General features: G+C 33.7%; 1 protein-coding gene and 1 long non-coding RNA gene across 4 annotated transcripts in view; one reads left to right on the top strand and one right to left on the bottom strand.

Moving 5' to 3' along the window:
• SEMA3C (semaphorin 3C) overlaps positions 1-22,696 on the bottom strand; it is a 154,750-nt gene that overhangs the window by 115,261 nt on the left and 16,793 nt on the right. The window lies entirely within an intron of this gene.
• LOC123614507 (uncharacterized) overlaps positions 1-22,696 on the top strand; it is a 63,873-nt gene that overhangs the window by 39,630 nt on the left and 1,547 nt on the right. The window contains exon 2 of the long non-coding RNA XR_006721908.2: positions 20,914-20,979. This is a non-coding gene — a long non-coding RNA (uncharacterized LOC123614507). The remainder of the gene's footprint in view (positions 1-20,913; positions 20,980-22,696) is intronic.

Raw genomic sequence — 22,696 nt, 5'->3', positions numbered from 1 at the left:
TTGACTGCAGGCACCTCACTGGGCTCTCAAGATGCTGCAGAAGGAAGGGGAGGCAAAGGAGCACAGATTTCAAACACATATAACATTTTGTGAAGCCCCCCTTCAGGCCTTGCATTAAATTATTCATGGAAGTTATGTATATCTGTGTACACACACACACACACACAGGCAATTGGAGCTAGAAAAGAATTTATCTGTCTGTCTGTCTATCTGTTTTTTTGTGCTAAAGCCACACCAGCATGGAAAAAGAGTAACAGGTGGCAACTACAAAGAGGCTGGCTGGTATTTAAAATGAACTTGGACAGATAACCAAACCTAATTCAAGGTGACCTTGAGCCAGGAGGCTTATAAGGCTTCTTTCTCCCCTTTACAGGAAATCCAGTTCTCTTCTTTCTTACAGCAGTCTCTGCCCTAATGAGGTCTGCACCAACCCCCCTTCAACACATTTTGACTTTATCCTTCCTACTCTCTCACTCTGCTTCAGCCACAGTGGCCTGCTTCATAGAATATTCCAGGAATGCTCCCTTACACCTTTGGGCCTTTGATCTGGCTCTTTCCTCTGTCTGCGATGGTCTTCCCATAGACAGTCCCTTGGTTATCCCTCATCTCCTCCAAGTGTTTGCTCAAATCTAACAGTCTGAAAGAGGCCTGCCCTGCAGCCTGCCCTCCATCCCTGGAGAACATCATTTTCCTTTCCATAGTACTTATCACAGTCTAAGATATTGACCACTTACTTATTTATCATGTTTTGTGTTTTTTATCTCTCCTTCCGTAAGAACACAAGGTCCACTACAGAAGGGGTATCTGTTCTGTTTACTAGTATGTTCTTAGTGCCTATAAGAGTATCTTACACATAATAGTGCCAAATAATATGTATTTGTTAAATGAATGAATGGATTGGAATGACGTCCTGGAGATGTACTACGTTTAAAAATTATGATGATTGCTTATCTTAGAAATACATGTTATATACTTTACAGAAATCTTTCAAAAGATCTATATCCTTTACTGTACTGAAATATTCACTCTTACCTCCATTTATAAACAATAATATTATCCAACTACAGATCATACTAAAGTAAGAAATAAATCATCACGTCTTTTAGGGAAGGCCCTTGCATTGTAAATATTCAATAATAATCATTCTTACAGAATTGTAACATGATAGACAACTAAAGTTAATTTGATTGCTAGGATGGTTTTTTTATAACATATGAATTTTGTATGAAAAACTTTCATGCCTAGCTATTATTTTTATAGCCTGGGGATGGACACAAACACACACACACACACACACACACTCAGAGAGTCTCAAGTTTATTGATTATTTAACCCAAGAACTCTGAAAGATTGGCACGATTATTCTTCCAAAGGAAAATCAAATACTGTTCTACCTATAGTTTTTCTTTAGCTAATCTTGTATTATTTTTATATTCAAAACAACCTGTAAGATGTGCTTTATGATGAAATCATTTTTCTAACAGTCACACAGCAGCACCAGCTTCCCAAAAAATAGAATGATAACTTCCTTTGAGTGCACTCTGAGTTTTACATATTGCTTACAAGAAATAATGGACAGGTTTTGGCATCATTGGAGGAGTTTTGCATGTGTAATTGATTAGGAAACAATGCTACAATTGCTACATTCTTCCAGAACTTATCTTTTGCAGTATGGAAAAATCAAACCTCTCCTACACATGGTATTTATCTTAGTAATCATGGAAACAATTATCTGCATCTACAATTGGCTTCACAGCAGCAGCAGCGGTAACAGCAGCAAATGAGTTTAAATAAAGTTAGACAACTGGATTCATTTTGTTCCTTGTGGAGATAACCATGAGTAGGGCTAGAAACCTCTAATTAGCCAGTGCACTAACATTAAGACAGTGTGAGGGGAAAACGTCAAGCCACATAAAATTTGTACTGACAAAGAAAGCCTACTGAAAATCATAAAAGACTGAAAAGGTTTGTCCATAAGTGAATACAAATATTGCTTATTGAGAGAAAAATCATGAAATAAATGATTCATGTGATTCTGTTGATTTAATATAATAATAAATATTTTGGAAAGCATTATATTTAAGTAAACATAAATATAGTAGCAAGGGGAAAAATTATAGCATATAGAAACCTTTGGGCACATAGGAAGTGACTATTTTTTAAAATGTTGTAATAATATTTTAAATTTACTGTGATCATATGAAAAAGAACGACAATCACAGCTCATTTTAGTCATTATAACTGACCATATAGACTACCTCACTTGGTACCCAAAATGCTATGATTCAATACTGCATGGCTTAGACCACTAAAATGCTCACCCCTACCCCTCAATCTCAAATAATCTCAATACATGAAATGAGATGTGTTAGTCATGTCTGAACACAGTCCTCATTTCCTTAGGGGGATTTCCTTGGCCTGAAATGCAATATACCTTCTGGTATTTTAATTTTCTCAGTGGCTAGACTGTAGCAAGAACTTTGAATCACCGTATCGCATTGAGTACAACCTCAAAATACATTCTGGAATTTTTAGGAAATGCATTTTTTTCCTGGTATTTTACATTGTCAACTATGCCTCATATAATTTACATATTTGCTGAAATGGAATCTATGAAAAAACCCATTTAATAGAGCTCCTGACTCATAGTGGGTATTTATTGAACACTTGGTGATTTGTTAAGCCCTGATGTCAATGAAACATTTCATCTCTAACCATGCACATTAGAAGCCAGATTAGTACTGGCTTCCCCCTTGAGAAGCCAAGATTACCTCATGTCTCACTTCAAACAATTTATTTTTCTTGTATGCATGGCTGGGTTCAAGAGTTCTTTCCTTGTTTTAATTGGATATATTCTTTGTTCCTTTTTTTGGGTATAAGTTCTATAGAACAGTAAAGACATCCAATAGAACTCTCTTAAGAGTTCTGTGGAAAACTTCTGTACATAAAGGTTTAATTTGGACAGTTTCCACATAAAAATGGATATGCACATATGAACATTTTAAAAAGGAAAAGGTCCTGAAGAGAAGGCTCCTATCAATAAGTGAAATTCACATAAACACGTTTATAAAAAAGAAGGAAGGGTGGTAAACACACCTGAAATAAAAGAATAAGGACTCCATGGCATGACATTCCATGACACCAGACACTGAGAAAATAAGTTCTCTTCCATCAGGTGAATGGATTTACATGACTTCTTTCATGTTTCACTATTATAATACTCCGTATTTTCCTCTCAGGTATTTGCTAATATGCCACAACCTACGCTAGGTACTTCTTTTTATATTTTGCAATCAATATAAAAGGGACAAATTAACAAATGGTAATTCTAACAAATCAACAGCCTCTTTCTAAAATTAAAGGGGGCCTGGAAAAGTAGTTCTTACCTAAGTACATTGCAGCATACATGGAATTCAGCTTCTGTTCCAAATCTCAGAGGCCAGAAGCACACACCTTAACAGGCCCCCTTGCTCCAAATTACAGAGTAGAATTAGGCCAAGGAAGGTCTATGTTTTGGACTTTGCCTGATCTAGGATAGTTTCAAACTGAATCAGAGGTAACTCACTTGAAATATTAAATAAAAGTAATTCTATAATCCAGTGGCATAACCTTCTAAGGGAAAAATTTGGTTTTACCCTTATTACATGAACTTCTGAAAACAGGCCACTTATTTCACCAATTCTGTTTCTGCATCCTCAGACATAAGGTCACTACCCTCTCTTTGGAATGACATTCTGTGTTTTTGTACTATGACTCATGCATGCTTCTTGCTGCTCCTCCCACCCTGGACACAAATAAAGGCTCACAATTTTCCCTGAGACATGCTTCAGAAGCAGCTTTGCAGTGATTCACTGCTCTGTAGTCCCTCACAGTATCAAAGCACATCTTTAAATCATGAGGAAAAGACCCAAGATGTCAACAAAATTACCTCATACCATCATAACCTATAATTTGCAAGAATCATCACTCATCTTTCATTTTCACTTGGTGGTCATTATTTCCTACAAGAAATGTTTCTAGAGTCCACACTAAGGGTGAGCTACTGTGGTACATACAAGAACTATATACCCTAATCTCTAAAGTCAGTGTCATTGGCCACTTTGTGAGCAGAAATGTCATTTCAGTAAAAAAACAACATTTGCTATGTTAACTTAGCATTCTTCATTTGACTTTTATTAGTTTTAAAATTTAATTGTAATTTAGTAAGCTTTTTTTTCTTTTATAGCCATAAAAAGTTGCAAGCAAAAGAAATGTATTCCTAAATTCTATATATGGGCATATATAAGTAAAATTTCATATAGTCAAAAAACTTGTTTCTCTTAAAAGGTATGAAATATTTTAGATATAAGGATCCATCTGAATTTCTACATTTTACAGGTAGGAAAATCAAGACTGGTCCAAGATCATAAGGCTGTTAGTAAAAGAATCAAGGTAGATTTTTTGTCTCTACCATAGGTGACTTTTAACTACATAAGTAGCACCTATTTAATTGCTGCAAAAATTTGAGGCCCCATTAACTAACTTTTCAAACATGAGAAACACTGTAAGAATATTTGATTTTTAAAAATATAACTAGGCTACAATATGGTAAAGAAATGAATAAAACCTGTGTTTTTACAGGCTTTTGTGTGAACAATTCTACAGTGAAGATGAGCAGCAAATATTTTCCAGCAGTCTAAACAGAAAGGCCAGGCAGAAAGAAACTTCAGCCTTGGAGGGAAAGTGTTGATGAGAGAATATTAAGCTGTCCATTCCCATAAAATAGCGGCATTGTTTTCATGAAAGTTGGTGCAAGGTAACCAAGATGTAAACTGTAGCCAAATGTTCAACAGAAATATTGAAGTGACTATGTTTCTTTGTAGCAGAATTTCTTTATGTGTTTATTACTGCTTTGATGTACACCATAAATTTCTGTATAAAGGTCACAAGATTGTGTTGAAACATCACAATCTAGGTTGTAATAACATGTTGACTGTACAGAAAAACTATGTAATGATCTAGAGAATAATAAACATTAAGGCCAGTGTATGAATTAAAAAAACATAGCTTTAGTGCCCTTAAAAAAAGCCTTCTAAGGAAATCTTTGGTTCCCATGAGGTAGTGTAAGTAAAATATTTTACTGTTGAGTTGAAGTCATTCTTTTATGAAATCATTTTAGTCGCAAGCTTTCATAAGATTACAGTATTGTGATAACATTTCTCTTTAGAATGAAACAAGGAAGACGATTTTTTTTTATTATATTTGTTAATTTGTTTAGCGTTTTACAACTCAGGATTTTCCCATATATATTGCTTCTGAAGCCGACTATTACCTAATCTTTGTTTTCAGATATTTGGAACATGGCTTTTTCCCCATTTCACCCCTAGATCGATTGTGTAAAGAATATTTTTTGCCTTTTAAAAAAAGCTATACATTGGTGAATTCATATAAAATTACAATAGTTTAAAGTAAAAAATTAACAGTTCTTTGATAATGAGTTTTAAATAAAGGAGACAATTCAAAGTGATTTTTACACCCATGTAAATTTATTACATTTAAAATCTGTTTTCAATTCTCTATTCTAACCCAGGTAGCTATGAACTCTGGCCCACACTCCTGCCCATCCCTCTCCCCTGCCAAAAAAATACTGCATTTATATATGTGCACGCCTTGCTGCCCCAGTGATTCTGCCTATGCAGTCCTTTAATCTAACTGTCTTGTCACTGCCTACTGAGCCATTAGTTTATACAAACCTGCTGCGCTAAGCATCTATTACAACAAACCTGCTGGTGACATATTGATTTTTTAGTTTCAGTTGTTCTCCTTTGAGACTTTAGAGCAGCTGTGTTTTTTATAAGATTCCACTGAGTCCAGAGTATTATTCATTCAAACTAATTCAAATAGAGGGATAGTTAATCAGCAAATTAATTAATTATAGCTTTACATATAGTCTTTTTTTTTTTTATTTTGTGAGTTTATTCTGTTTCTAATATCTGGTAAAGTGGTTCTCAGTTTACATTTGTGCAATAAACCTATACTGTATATTTCCAGGTAACAAATACTGACCGATTTTTTTCTCTCATTACAACATTGCCCACTAAGACCTTTAAAAGTGTACATACATGTGCAAAATCAATAACAGATAATGTTAATTCAACTATGGCATACATTGTCAGTCTTTCAGTGCTTAGTTAACACACAGTTACTAGATAGTTAAAATAGTCCATGAAAAGCTTTCTATTTTAATGTAGCTATGTAATTTTATAGAGCAGATTCAAAATTTAATATGTGATATATCAAGGAAATTTGTATCTTCTCACCTGAAATATTTATTTAAAATATTTATTTTAATAAACTTTAAATGGATAGTTATTAAATATCTAAACAGACTGAGCTTACCAATTCTTAGCTAGTATCCAAAACAATTATTTCAATTTGATATAGCAGAAATAGACAGAATAAAGAAATAAAAGTTAATGAATAGAAAATTGTGACCCACTGAAATTTTATAACAGTTTTTGAATAACTCTATCTATGTCCAGGAAATATATTGAATTCAGAATAAAATAGAAAGATTAAATCAATGATTCAACTCTCTAAACCAAGATTAAATGGATGAATCAAATCAGCAAATCAAAGCACTGGTAGTATGTCTAACAAATTATAGTATTAAAAAATACAGTAGCCTCGAGGCAAAGGTTAAAGACCATTACCTTCAACCTGTCAAACCAGTTACCGAGATGCTGGTTACAGGTTTCACATTTCTTAGAGTTAATTGTAACAAAGATTTGAAAGCACTGCCTATCCTAGTTTTAATAAACAGTAATTGAGACTGGATAACTACCTGCAATTTCATATCATGTAAAATAGTCTTGAGACTCCAAATATATTCATCTATCTAAAGCAATATTCAAATATTTACCATAGTCTTGTACACAAACTTTATACATGTTGATTTTTTTATGTTACCTTAGATATCCCAAAGAGTATAATTTTGATTTTGGTTTATCATTAGTAAGTGGTCTGTATAAAGAATGTAGTTTGGAAGACAGAAATACATATTAATACTATTTACCAAAAGAATTATCTTTACATATTTTAAAGATTAATGAATTTATATATTGTAAAATAAAATATTTTAGAAAGATATCTACTGGCATTTCCCACCCCCTTAAACCACTTAAAGGCAGAGATGATTCCTGAGATGGCCTAGAGGAAGCTTAAAATGAAAGAACTTTATAACTGATGAGAGATTCTTGACATGAACACTGAGTTTACAATACTGATGTACTGAAGAGACATCTGAAAGGAAGGAGGTATACACTGGATATCTACTTATATTGTTTTTAACAAAGGATGAAGAAGATCTTGTACCATTCTTTAAGTGCCTGAATTTTTGTTTATGCCACTACTTGTGTTCCATGTCTCAAAGTACAAGGATCTTTTAATTGATTTTTAATATTTTAATTATTTTAAATATTTAAATTATTTAAAATATTTATAACCACAATTATTAAAGGAATTTATTAAGCCCAATTAAGGAGATAAAGTATGCTCTACTTTGTCTTATAGTTTAAAGCTAAAATATATTTTGATTTGATCTTCTTTTTGAAATATATTTTGAATTTTATATTACAAATACAAATATCTTATTTTTTATTTAATTTCCCAATAACCCTGTTTGAGAAAGATTAGTTATTAGTATTTTCATTTCGATATGAGAAAAGGAAAGACTGGTTTAAAAGAATAAGACATAGTAAAATTAAAACTAGAATTTAGGTCTCGGTATTTCTAATCTTATATATTCTGTGTTACATATAATCACTTTTCTATGTTATAAATAAATCTATAAATAATTACTTATCATTCATGATTTCTTTTTAGTATAGAAAGTGTCATTTTCCTCTTTCTTGTGTTACCACACATCCTTGTGATAGACTTCAGAAACCTGTTACATTAGTTCAAAATTATAATTTAGTTTAACCTTTAAAATATATTCTTCTCAAAAGAGGTATTGTTATAAATTATGCCTTATCAGTTAAAATATATATTATCTTAGATAACATAAATACCAATAAAAGTAATTGCATACATTTCTAAGTAGAGTACAATGTTTTGAAGGCTGAGTCATGGGTATCTTAATCATAAATATGATGACAGAAGTGAGGACATATATATTGTAAAAAGAAAAAAGGATTCTTTATAGTGTTCTCCTAAATAATCTGGAATAATATAAATATTTTTCCATTTATGACAATTTTAACAACACAATCACAAACAGCTAATTCAGTGAGGTCAAATTATACCCTGGCACCTTTAAGCAAAATTAGAAGCCATATTACTCATTTTTCAAATGTTTGCTTTCCGTATATGTTATCTATTGTTCTCATAATTGGAAAAACTAAAATGTACAGAAGTCAATCAGATTACACGTGTGTTAGGGGAAACAATTTGTTTTTAGAAGTCCAACATATTGAAGGCACTTATGTTGTGTCTAAAAAGTCTGTTGTTTTTGACAATCTGGGTACTTGTCCAATTTAATTTATTCCATTTTCAATACATAATAATGTGTGTTACTGTCACTTCTGGATAAAATTTCACTATGGCTCAATTAAAGGCAAGGAAAAAGGAAAGTTTATTTTTATTTCTGGTCTTCTTAGTGGTTAGAGCAAATGCTTCCTGAAGGAAGTTGAGGGTCTTCCAAGATTTCAAAGGTATCTCTCCCTTTATCTGCAGCACCCTTTACAACATAGACCATAATGGTCTATAAAGATTAATGACAAGCTTAAGCGTGTATAAAGGAAAATGAAAGTAAATTCAGAAAACTTAAAATCTTGAAAGGGCACTTGGTAAAGTAAACTCTGGTAACCACTTCTAAACAACCAAACCTAAAGACTCAAAAATGACCAAAGTTGCTTTTCACTTGAGGTTTGGCTCAGTTATTTTACTACATATACTTTCTACTTTTAAATAAAATCTGTTGGTCTGAAGGCTGAAATATACATGTTCAGTAGTGACTGAACTTTCCCCAATCAGTCTGGCATATAATGAACTACACAGTTCATGGAGTTCCAAAAATACCAAAGAAAAACCAAGAGCTCAGTGTCAGAGAAATACCTCTACAGAGAAAGTTTAGATTCTGGCAAGGTTTTAGACAAATACTGTCATAGGCCATATGATATTACTAGTATATTACCACTTTCTCCAAAACCCAAAACAACAGTCAAATGACCTGTGCATCAAATGTATGAATTGTCTAGGTACAATACTATTACTTTTGACTCTGCAGTATTGGATTTCAGTGGGTTTCTTTGGGAAGCATATGCACATGTAATCTGTGTATTACCTGAGGCCTCCCTGCCCTTAGCAGATTTAGTGAATCTTGCTTCAGAGTCCATATTTCTGGGCTTGGTACAACTAAAATTCCCCCAGGAATTCCCTGTCTAACTCTCCTGTGCTTTTATCTCTGCTTTGCTTGTTGGTTCAGAGAAGTCTACGTGCATTTGCATCATGTGAGATGGGGTCTGGAGTTTCCACCTTTCTGCTGGTTTCCACTGAAATTTTGGACACATTCAGCATTGTGTGATGCTTAGTGAGTTTTAAAATGGCCTATGAGGTAAGAGAGGTCTCATCAGTCACCGAAACCCCTCTGCCATCTTTCCCCTACATCCCTTCTTGACTCCAGATCCCTGGTAGATGCTCCTCTTCACCATGTACAACCTGTTGCAGCGTGAGTCTCCCTCCCTCTCCTCTCCTCCCAGGATACCTCTACTGTTTCTGTAGTAGTAATAGCCCATAGGAGCAGCTTATCTTCTCCAGCCCCACTTAAATTCTGATAAATGGACTTTATCTATCGCATTATACACACACAAAAATCTTCAGTTAATTTGAGATGTAGAGGGAGGAATACGAATGAGGCAACGAGAACAAAAAGGCAAAGAAAAACAAGAAGACATAAATATGTTTCCTCTTCATGCTTTTCCCCCTTGTTTTAAATAAATACATGAGAGATGAATTGATAAAACTATTTTCAAGGAAGAAATATCAAATTTCTTTAGAGAACAAACAAAATATGCAAACTATTTTCTTGAGTCCTGGGAAAAAATGTCCTATCTTTTCTGCTGAATATAATAGTCAAAATTAAACTAGAAGTTACAAAACTACGAGGACTAGTAATTTTACCCTCTTATCTAAAATACATTCTCCAGATAATTGAACTATTATACTTTCCCTAAATGAAGATTATTTTTCCCATACTAACTAGAAAATGGTATTACTATAACATTTATTCAAATGTAAAGAGCATTAGAAATTGTGGAATTCAAACAAGAATAGTCAACTAGGAAAATTTATTTATTTTTTCCCTCTGGTTCTTCTAAAAGTAACTACCATATGCTTAGGATAATAACCTCACCAAAAGTCTGAAACAGTAATTATCTTAAAAACCTGTACATTCTTCCATTTATTTCTCTGTTAGTTATGGGCTGCTTCATTTAGAAACACAGCTTTGCAATTGCTCTTTGCATAATGGTATTATCTTAGGATCACATATAAAATCACTGGCTTGTGTAGCTAGTCTCTTTACAGGAGGCAATAAACTATTGCTTTACAAATCGACTAAGATCACTTTGACATTTAATTTATTTTGCAGTTTTCTGTAATTTTTCATAGTAAAATCTGAATACATATCAATGTTTTTATAGGACACAGTACAGATTACTGAAGTGTATTTACAGAGAGATCATTCTTCACTTTAATGGTTAATGTCTTTTTTTTTTTTTAATTCTACTACCAAGGTAATTTATATTCTGCGTTTATATAGATTCTTTTTGGGCAGTATATGCACAATACTTCAAAGATAGTAATGATATTTTCTTATTTTTATATGAGCCTCTACTTATTACAGACATAACCATGATTAAGTTCAGTGTGTACATTGCCTAAAAAGGAGACAGAAGTAGGTCCTAGTCATTATAGGAAAATAATACACAAAAAAACTTTCAAATGAAATGGAAAAGAAGAGCACAACAGCATTCTTTACCTAATAGACACTACAGAGACACCAGTATTTTTTTGAGTTGAGGAATATGTCACTAAATCATTTTTCACAAATACAGACTCCTCACAAACATGTTACCTAACATGTATTAATTTTTGTTTTATTTGGGTGGGGGGTAATAAGGTTTTTTGTTTGTTTTTTTAATGGAGGTACTGGGGATTGAACCCAGGACCTCGTGCACTCGCTCTACCACTGAGCTATACCCTGCCCTCTAACATGTATTTTTTAAAAAGACATTTCTAATGATTCAGGTGTAAGTACTTTGCTCTCTATCTGCTCAAGTTCCTAACTAAACTCTCATTCTGAATAACTCCACTGTTAAAGTCTGGAATGTGTGGTTGTATTATGATCTCCCCCCCCCCCATTTTTTAATTGCTCTAACAAGAAAAGATTACATTTCTTGCGATATTATTCTGAAGGAATATTTTGACATTGACTATCGAGTATTTTCCCATTCTTCAGAAAAGTATGGAAGCTAGACATGGTGCTGCATTAGACAGCCTGAAATTGTCCTTAAATCTTTGAAACCTCTTGTCCCTAAATTCTTCCATCAGACAATGTGGTAGAGGCAGAAAATGTGACACTTATTTTTAAATCATAATCACCCTCTTTCACTAGTTTATTTATACTGGTTTCCTTTTCTAGCCTTCCCTTTCTCCTATTGTTATACGTTGAGCTCCAACCAACTGCCTTGCCATGGCAACTTGCCTCATCATTTGGACCACCTATCAGCTAGGTTAGTTTCTCCAATCCCATTTCACCCGAATCAGTATAATCAATGTTGTTTAAATCCATCACATGATGTCTTAGACTCAAACAACAAGCCGTGAAATTGATGTCTATACCACTGCTCTATCAGATTCACTTTCTACCATCCTTCTTGGCTGTATATTCTTAAACTATCTTCCTTTTTCAGGTAAAATTCACATTTTACAGCCCCTCTTTCATTTTATCCTTATCTCTTAAGCCTTTAACACTAATCATTAACAGTATCATCTGTTGTATAGTTATTATTCTCTTCATCTCCTTAATGGAATTGTTAATTCCTGGAAAGCAAGAAGCCAGTCATTTACTGATATTCTTCTACTCAACATGGGAGATAATGCCTTAAATGTGGTAGGTTCTCAATCAGAATACTTTAAATGAGGAAATATCTTGAAAGGCTAAGGGAGGTGTCAGATTTATATGTAACATTGTGAACTTTGTTAGTTGTTATCCTGTGTTGATGTAGACTCTAGCTCTGAGAGTACGTGAATAACTTAGGGAATTATACTAAAGATAGTTCCAAAGTGTATCAAATAATTTCTGAAAACAAAAGAAAGACCACCCTCTCAAAAATTAACTTATACTGCCTTCAGCCACTATGAAACAGTCAAACATTTTCAAAATGTAAACAAATCCTTAAAAGTTACAGGAATTTTAATGCTGTATGGTAGCTGAGAGGTAACAGAAGACATTTCTCTACTTTGATACTACTGCTATAATTCACTTGAGTTTCAACCTTTGTCACACATGAATGCTGAGAAAACTAACCCTACCTCCCAGAGATAACCCATTTATGTCACTGTTACGAAATAAACATCCAGTTTATAGTACAACGAGATAATTCTTCCCTTGGTAGACAGTACAAAATACTTCAGACTAATTTCTGAATATTGTGAATCACAATTTTAATTATGGTAATAGCATAAGACAGTGTATTAGAACCTACTTTTTTTTTTAAATTTAATGTGGTGGCTTCTTTTCGTAAGAAATACTAAAAAAATCCCACAGTGAATTAGATTTGCATATGTGTAGTTTAAAGAAAAACTCCTTGTCCCTTCCTAATAAAGTGGGATATAAATTGTTTTCATGTGTTATACTGTTATTTTGCATTGTCATTTCAGTATAATTATAATTAAACTTACTTTTTTTTCAGATTTTTTTCTCACAATGATTATGGGAATTTTATAGAAACGTAGAGTTCATTGGGGCATGTTTCTAACAATTTTTTTTTTTTATAAAATCAACATATTTCCCTAAAGAGCATGTTTCCAAACTAGGGGCATTTCAACCTTCTCTTATACTGGCTAATTAGCACTTAATGGGTTTTGGAGGCAGATGACTATAAATACTTCCATTTGTTTTCTCTTTTTAGATGCTAACCGCAAAAAGTAGTTTTTTGGTTTTTTTTTAAACTAATTTTCACTTGTTTTCCAAAAACTCTCCCAATTTACATGTATCAGTTTATCTTTCAGGATTATGTCTTTTGAAAGTCTGAATGGATGCACTCTTATCCTCTCTCTTATCATCCTTCACACTGCATTTCCAATTTCTTCATATACCCCCTTAGCAGACAGGTAGAGAACAGACTAATGATGATGTGGGAATGCTATGTACAAGTGGCAAGTCTACCCAAGTTCCAGTTATTTTGCCTACTGGCCGAGACACTTAATCTCTTTGGACCTCAACTGCTATATAAAAGGGCCAAATTAAGTGATATCTAATTTATCTTTCAGCAATAAAATTCTGATTCTAAATATAGTAAAGTGATGCAATTTCTTTCTGGCCACTAGGATGCCACTTAGCATTTTTACTACAATTATACCGTTAGAAATAAGACTGCAGCATAAGATATGTCTCAATGACTAATGGCAGCCAAGTCAACCACTTTGACCTGATTTCTTCCAAACACACACAGTGATTTATCCAAACACACACACACACACACACACACACTCTCTCTCCATAAATCTACATTCTCTTTGAAAGTGCCATTTATTTTAGTTAAAACTTTTCCTAAACTAGTTTTTACTAATGGTGCTTAATCTCCATGTGGCTTAAAGTAACAAACCAAGGAGTCTGTGTGTGGTGAGCATGTGGTCACGAACAAGAGGCAAACTGAATTTAAGGAGCAGAAAGCAATGGAAAGTGGAAGCCAGCCGACTAATTCTGTTTTTCCAGCTGTTTTACTAGAAAAAAATTCTAATAAAACAGATAGTATTTCTTTATAGCCTCATTAGTTTTCCCTATGTAAACTGACAATGCAGGGCAGTGTTCCCTGCATCCAATGTTGAGATAGAGTAATTTTAATTTTAAAAAATGTATTTCTTGACTATGCTCAACAAAGTGACAAACTTTCATAAAGGTGTTAAATAAAATCTGCAGAAATTAATATCCTTGATAAATAAAACAAGTCCAAATTCCTAATATTCACATCAAACTACACATTAGCACAGAACATTTAAAAAATTGCAGAGATTAAGTTTAAACATAAAAGGGTCTCAGTAATACATGCAATCTATTAATTATTTAGGTCTAGAAACAATGAGGGATATTAAAAAGCACAGAGGAGAAATCCTAAAAAAATCTGTTAAACATACAAACAATTATATCACTTTCTAAAATATTTCTATGATCTGGAAAAATAAAGGGACAATTGAATTTAGGGTTGTCTAAGACAACATTTATCTTACAAAAATCAATTATGTCCACTGCTCTCATTTAAGTTTTCTTATACAATTTACTCTTAACATTGACTGATCTTTAGGAAAATAATAGTATATAAATAAAATTTGTAGGCCCTTCTTAATTACTTTTCATGATATTTTCTAAAATATTATGAAATAAAAAGAAAATACAGAGAATACAGTAATATGAATGTAAGATTTGTGTTTAATTTTTCATGTTGACTGTACTCAATATTCCCACACTACTTTTAGCGTAATCACACTATTATAATTCATTTTGCAATATGATTTTTAAATTGCTTTTATTTTTTATTTGCTTGAATAGTAGATCACTGTCTTTAAAACAGCCCTACAACTACAAACACTGGATTATTAATTTATAAAAATGATGTAGTTGTGGAGAACTTGAAAATGCTTCCAACTTCAATAAAATCAGGATCTTAACTTGATTACTCTGGATACCTACTGATGTAATCATTTTGGTTAATTCAAGGTAATAGTAAAAATTCTTGTTGTCGCCCTTTATTTCTACTCCAACTATGGGGGTTCTTCTTCCTTTCATTATCTTCAGATGTTATCATTTAACTAGGCCTCAGTGATATACCTACTATCAAGAACAGGTTACTTTTTCTAAAAGGATCTGTGAAGAAAAAAAAAAAAAAGGAAAGATAGAAAAGAAAACCAAAAAAGGTCATCTTAGCAGCCACCTGGACCAACCCAATAGTGAGCTGGAACCTCGGCTGGACTAGCACACTAGTAGCTTTAAAAGTCGCACGGGATCTCTTATGGCCCTCCCTCAACCCTGGTGGTTGTTCCTTCAGAAGTGGCTGTCCCACTGTTGTCTGCTGAGCTCTATTCTAGTCTTGCCATCTTGCAACCCAGCTAGCCTACATCTTGGCTTCTCTTCCTTTTGTGACAAGTTTTTTCTTTTTTTAATTCAGTTTCTTCTTGAATTAACCTTCCAATAAAGGAAACCTGATGAGCCTCTGTGTGGCAGGGTGGCAGGGCTTGTAGAGCACCACCTTCCGACAGGGCCGAGAGAGGCACGGAGGCACAGAGACCCCTAAGTTTGCGTGGCCTGGCTAACCACTGGCCTGCACACTCGAAAAGAAGTAATTCTATTCACTTCTACTCTCTCTAATTTCCCTCTTAATAGTTATTAGAAAAAGAAAGGCTTAAAATAAAGTAGGGCTAGACAAAATTATTCATTTTTGTTTCCTGTGTTGTGCGAATATGTATGGGGTTGTAGGGCATTGAACAGAAATATTAAATTTAGGAATTTCCATCAAAACATATAAAACAACAAAAAAAAAATCCATTAAAAATCAACTTTCTTTTCTTTTGTTCCTTGAGGAATAAGTAGATCTCCAGAGGGAAGTACTGGCTACTTTTAGGGGTTGGGGACTATAGGAGATAGTGGTAAAATGACTGCTTAGGTAAGCTTTAGACCACAGTCTTCAGACTCGCCGACATGCCCAGGTCAGTTCTGGCCTCCCTTCATGAACACCAGGGAAGAAAACTGAAGGATAAGTGAAAAGGACAGGGGATATAAATGACAGAACACACAGACAGAAAAGAGTACTCAGAGGTGAAGGAGAAGGAGGAATGAGAATCAGGAAAATCAAAGAGCAGAAAGATGACTAGCTGAGGGAAAATGCTGGGAAATAGTTTGAAGCTATTAATTGACAGCAATATTTGATACTGAGGAAAACAAAGAATTGAAAGGAAATTCAGGCTAAGAAGTTTAGGAAGAAGGTTGTTGCATTTACAGTTTAAAGATTAAAGCTATGACACTACTTTAACTATAAACTTTTAAATTCAGATTTTTTTTGGTTTGTTATGCAGAACCTTTATTAATTGATAGTATAGTTAGGCAGTTCAGAAATTATGTTGGAATAAATACATAACAAAATTTTCTAAACTCTTTATGAACTTGGAAACTGTATTTTTTCTTTGTAGTTACAGCCTGACATGCCTTGCTAAAAAGTCCTGCTGTCATAAAGAATAACAAGAGAGTATTTAGATGTAGTTTATGTTGACTATTTCCAGAAGATTTACTTTTTCTAAATAATTTCCCAGAGTAAAAGATAAAAAATAAATAAACCCAAATACTAAATGTCAAATAATTCTTATTAATGATGAGTAACATTGAGCTCTACATATAAGAATAATAGAAACAAAGATAAAGACGTGTCATAATAATTAATAAAACAAGAATTACAGTACAAATTAGGACACATAGGCTCCAGGCAATGCTTTTTGTCTGCAAAATTTAGCAAAATGTGGGCAGAACCAAATCATACCAATCTTGTAGCTCAGACAGAGGACTTGGGGATCAGATTTCATAATAACTTTGCATTGAGTATCAAGATACTTATGTAGGATATTTCTTTCCTTAAATAAATCTGCATGAAGCTACGAAATCTGACACTACATCTTCACTGAAATGATTAAGTAGAAAGCTCTGTTACCATTTTAGATGCAGAATAATAGCCCACATTATCACATCATTATCCACAGCCTACCCATAACTTCTCTGAGATTAAAAAAGCCACCTAGAACTGCTGATCAGAGTAATGGCTTGATAAATTCTCTCCCAAAATCTGTCAACACAGCCCAGATTATTTTATAGGAGATTTGTACCTTCATGCAAACCTCAGAACATGCACCTATACATATATATTCATGAAAAAGAAACGCTGCTGTTGATTCCCTTTGAAAGAAATAATTAGATTTAGTGTGCTCCTAATATGCCCTACACTCTCAACTTGGTTTTTTTTTTTATAACAAATGAATATTTTCATAAACAGAGACAAAAGTAAATGTATTATTTTGTTTGTTATATCGTGAGAATGATATATATTATATGTACTTGAGGAAGATACGATATAAATATTATTTTATAATTTTTATTCCTTTTTTTCTCTAACTATATTTTCCTCAAAAGAAAGAATTCTAGTTTTCTCTTTTATGCCCCAATACCAACAGGAAGACAGCATTCTTACAAGCCATATTACTTTATCTAGAAATTATCTGTCATCATGCCCCGACTCAAGAACAAGAGTAGAAAACTCCATGTTGGTGAGGTTCAGACAGATAACATGAGTGAGTAAAGGAAAGAAGACTTGAAGGGACAACCCGACTCAGCCCCCATCAGTCCTTCCCAGATCCTCTGACTACTCTACAAGAAAAAAGAAAAATACACATTGTAAACTAAAATCTCCTGACTATTAAATGTTAAAATGTTAGCATCTTACTCATTGTTAAATATTATGTGAGCCAAGAACAACCTTTTCTAGACCAGTGACGCACAAGTTTCCCACGTGTAGAATAATGGTTCTTAACATAACTAGACAATATATTTCTTAAGGGGATGAAGTATATCATCTTTTTATTCTCTTGCTTTATACAAAATAATAATATTTGGCATTTAGTAGATTTTTACTGTTGTTATGTCTTGCTAAGTGTTTTACATATGTTACCTTGTTTAATATACACAATGATATTATCAGTAGTGAGTTATCAGGTAGGAACTAATTTATCCTCATTTTATAGCCTAGTAAATGAAGTTTAAAGAAGTTGATGGAATTACCATGAGTTACATGGCTCATAAGTGGTAGAGCAAGATTTCAAACCCAGGCAATCTGCTTCCAGACCTGACCTAGGCTTCTCATTTCCCTTAGCTCACAGAAGTTGTGCAAAACAGAATAATTTCTGTTTCAGTTTAAACAAGGAGAAGATAAGTTAGGAGGGCCCATTCACTACTGTCCTGTAAACTGCCCATTCAATATAAGTAAATAAAGTCCCTCTATAAAACAAAATGAATTTATAAAATACAGTTCTTTCATGACTAGTTTATTGTACTACACTATAAATACTCCATCACCTTTTCCCTCTTTACTACTGAGATAACACAGAGACAAGAATGAAGCATGGAAAGTGTGTAATATGTGCTTTGGTGTGTGTTCCTTAGAATAGAAGTGTTGTATATATTGCTCAAGTGGCTTAAAAATAAATTGGGAAATTTTGCACTATAACACCTCATTTTGTACATGGCACTAAACAGTTCTGGCGTAACTGAGTGGGGGAAATGAGTCATAGTTTTGCCTGTTGAAGAGGGTGGTACAAGGAATTACCACACTTCATTCTGGTGGATGAACTCCAGAAATGAATCAGGAACCTGAATGTTATAAGCTAGTCAAGCAATTTTTCCATTTGTCAAGTTAGAATTAAATGATAATTTGGGTTTTATCAACAATATTCCAAAACAAATAAATGATAAGTGAAATACTCCAGAAAAGTAAAAACTACCTTTGACTACACGACCCCACAATTTACTAATGTGGCTATTTTAGTATTTTACAGTAGTTTCCACTCAGCAAAGCAATTTTTTGGTACCACTTATTGAAGTATAGTTGTGAAACTTGCATTTTTACACACATGAATTTGAATTCTTACAATCTACTAAGCCAGATATTGGTATTTCACTTGTGGAAACATTTTAAGCATTTATTTTTTACTTGTCAGTTCATTTACTTTGCTATGCTTATGTACTCTGCAAGACTTGCCACTGAGCCCTAAATAAAAGGAACACATTAAATCTAATCCTTTTTTTTAAAGGCAAGATACATATCTTTCCATTAAAGATCAATCAATATAGTTATAGAAGGAAGCTTGGAAACAATATCTGAGCTTGATGTGACTAGAATCCTAAAGATCCACACTGTCCTAGAATATTATTTGCTGTTTCATTTAATAATATAGTTGCCTAATTTTTTCTTTCCTAAATTGCATCCAATGAGCGAAACACGTTTTTCTGAATTCGTCCATTTCAGATATATTGTGCATTTTAAGTTGTTAAACTTACACCTTACACAAAAAGAGTTTTTTCCTATTTCCTCTTTAATGAAAGACATCATGTTGATAAACAAACATAAACTATAAAGCTCCGGACAAAAGCCAAGTAAAACTTTTAATTTATGTTGTTTTAATATGAACAGGTAAACACGACATTACCTTTTATAGCCAATACTGACATTTCCAAAGGCCCAAATTTCTTACTTAGTGTTTTGTTTATTATTGACCTGCCCATAATATCGCTTAGTTTATTTCTACCTCATAATCCATACACACAGTTTTTTCTCCAGAAACTCAATTATAAGTATGCAGGTACGTTCCATAAACTAATGAAAGCTTTCTCATAGCTTTCTTGCCTTCATGACAATAGTAGGATCATAGTACAAAGGGATAGAGATCTAAACCAAAATAATTTGCCAAGAAGAAGGTTAAAAGCATATTAAGAAAGGTCTCTCTGAATTATTGGCAACTTATAATCCTGGAACAAAGAGCTGGACGGGGTTTGATTCACTATTTTTGTGTTTTCTGACCTACTTCTGCTCTCCTCCAGTTCTCTAAACCTGTTAATGCAGATACAATTCATTCAAACTTTTACTTTCAGGAATTTACTAAGTATCTACTATGTATCACACATCATTAGAGAGACTGGAAAAAATGGTATACAAAAAAGGATCAGAACCTGCCCCCGTTGCCATAGGTGGCATATTTTTTTTCTGAGTGAGAAGAAACCCTCCCTATCTTCCACTCCCACTCTCCCTACCACCACTACCACTAGAGAAGGCCTCTTTGCCTTAGAGTGTCTGGGCTCCGCATTTAGACATAAAGGACATATAAATAAAACTATCTGTGAGAGATTGCATATTGCACAAACCTTTACTGAATCCTCTTAGCACTAGGCTCCATGCTAGACCTAATGACATAACCTAAATCAAGACCTGGCTTACGTTGTCAAGAATCTCACTGAGAAGTCACTACATTTCAAAATATAAAGGAAATGAAAAACAGAACATAATTTTCCAGGTCACAACTTTGACATGACTTTCACATTTCACACAGAAGTAAGTGAAGGGTATTTGTTCACTCTTAATGGGTGGTCAACACTCAAGCTGCACTATGGTTACACTAATGATTTCTCTGGCATCGAAAATCTCCACTGTTGAGTAAAGTGGCTATATTTTACTGTTTAGTAAAGATTCTATCCTGTAAACCATTAGACCGACAGGCTGAAGAGAATTCATTTTCATTGTTAAAAGAGTTCCTTCATGATTTTACGCCCTCTAACAGAAACTGAACTTTAAGGATTTGGAAACAGTGGTTCCTAAACATGACTGCAGATTGGAATCACCTGGAGTAGTTTAAAAACAATAGTGGCTACATGTCATCCCTAGAGATACTGACTTAATTGCTCTGGGTGTGGCTGTGGCATCAGGATTTGAAAGCTCCCAGGAGACTCTAATGTGTAGCCAACATGGAGAATCACTGTTATAAGGTGTTGGGTTTAGCTTTATTAGTCATTCTAAACACTTAGAGTTATGAATTTTTCCTGGTCTAATTTCTTCTGTCTTGTAGTCTTATGATGAGACAGCAAACTGCTGATGAGAAGGAACGCCCAAAGAAAGGAACTTCTGACCTCTGGTATGGAATTTATTTTTGTGCATAAAAGAAGATATTTCTGAAGACGAAGTTATTATGAACCTCTAATGTTTAAGACAGGGTGCTTCATGTCTTTGTTCTATCCCTCAACTATGGCCAACACTGTGTGTGTGTGTGTGTGTGTGTGTGTGTGTGTGTAAGAGAGAGAGACAGAAAGACAGACAGAGAAATCAAATTAGAGAACAAGAGAGATCTGGAAATTGAGAAATGGAGAAGACTCTGAAAATAGTCTTCCACCCCTGTCGCCACTACAGACAGCTTAGGATTTTAAGTGCACTGGGCATTTGGAGACAATTTGGCAGACTGGGGCCAAACTGTGTCAATGTATCATTCATAATGACTCTGCATAGTTACAGACACTGCTAAGGATTTGGAGGTGAATAACAAAACAAACTCTAGCAAAAGTGCTTGGTCTCAGAGGCTTGGAGAACCTTGGTTAAGTGCAATAACCTCTTCCTTGGCATTCCAATTTAACTCCCTCTCAGTCCAGTTTATAACCATGATAAAACCGTGATCCCTGTTTGCAGAATGATTAATGCCCACAATGGGTTTAAAGCCAATTTTCTAAGCTAATTCAAGATAATATTTTTATTTCAAAACTGGCCTCTTCTATGAGTTGTTTGTGCCTCTTTTATGGCACACATTAGGGTGTGCCTAGTGTAATATTTATGTAGTTGGCTTATCCTGCTGACTGAAACAGGTGGTCACTGAGGACAGGATTCATGCCATACTTCTCTTTGTACCTATGATGCAGCACACCACATTGTACAAGGTAGGCTCTCTAAAATATTTGCCATTTTTTTGAGTCTTTTAAGAAAATCGAACAATGTAGTTTATGGAATCTCTCCAAAGTAGGATGAATGAGTAGGTAGTAAAGGAGTGAGAGACAGATGGACACAACATTCTTTATAAAAGCCTGAAAGCTTTTTCTTATATTGACCCATAATTTGCCAACAATCAATTCTAATGAGATTTTCCAGCTTCCACTTTACTGTGAGCATAATGTGTGCTGTTGGAACTTAATATAGATACTTACATACCTTGAAAAATGTCCATGCTATTAATGGACTGCAGCAAATTTATCTTTGGTTATTAAAATTCTAGTATTTTTTTTTTACCCAGGAGCAATTTTAGAAAAGGTTTTAAAATTCTGCCTTAGTATCAAATATTTATTGTAAAATTTGTAAACCAAAATGGTTATTGCTTTAACCGCAATTTCATCTCAGTGTATATGGCACTAAATTTCATTTGCAAAGCACAAATAAACGATGCATCTTAATTTTAGGCAACCTTTAACTCAGTTCCTGCTACATATTCCATCAGCATGTGGGCTCTGAGGCTTTCACCATTATGTGAGTAAGTCCAGGCTAAGCTTAATAATCTTTTTCTTAATTCAATTAAAAAAGAAAAAACCTAAGAAGGAATGTGAGGAAAACACACGCAAGGTGATAAACTGCTAGATAAATATATTTTATACTTTAAATTTCTAATGTAATATCTGAAAAGCCTGTAAATAACTGTAAGTATAGAAAAGTATCAAGTACATATCAAAAAGTAGAAATATATGAGATGAAATAAACCAGTGCAGATTATTATAAAATATTCCATAAAGACAAACTGTTGAAAATAGGTACCTTATAAAAGGGACATAGATTTACAGACATAATAAAAAGAGAGATAGTCATTTCCCTTCACCTGA

Source organism: Camelus bactrianus, chromosome 7, assembly GCF_048773025.1.
Source record: "Camelus bactrianus isolate YW-2024 breed Bactrian camel chromosome 7, ASM4877302v1, whole genome shotgun sequence".
Classification (NCBI taxonomy): Eukaryota; Metazoa; Chordata; class Mammalia; order Artiodactyla; family Camelidae; genus Camelus; species Camelus bactrianus.
The sequence above is the reverse complement of the archived record's forward strand: the minus strand, read 5'-3'. Positions and strand labels throughout refer to the sequence as shown.